This window comes from Arachis ipaensis, chromosome B07, assembly GCF_000816755.2.
Source record: "Arachis ipaensis cultivar K30076 chromosome B07, Araip1.1, whole genome shotgun sequence".
NCBI lineage: Eukaryota > Viridiplantae > Streptophyta > Magnoliopsida > Fabales > Fabaceae > Arachis > Arachis ipaensis.
Genome location: NC_029791.2, coordinates 2,900,870 through 2,901,108, shown reverse-complemented (window position 1 = coordinate 2,901,108; position 239 = coordinate 2,900,870).

Below are 239 nucleotides of genomic sequence, written 5' to 3'. Positions count from 1 at the left end.
CAGGAGGTTACATGCACTCCAAGATGATAAGGTAGATAATCAGTGATTTTAATCAATAAAAATGGAATACTAGTAAAATAACTAAAAAATTTATAAATGGGATTAAGTTAAAATCTCAACATCATATCATCATCTATATTGTTTTTGTTAAAGAAAACATGGTAGTTTGCCTTAAAAATTTAAAATACTTTGCCTTAAAAAATAAAAAACTTTAAACTTTATAACCACCTTTCATATGA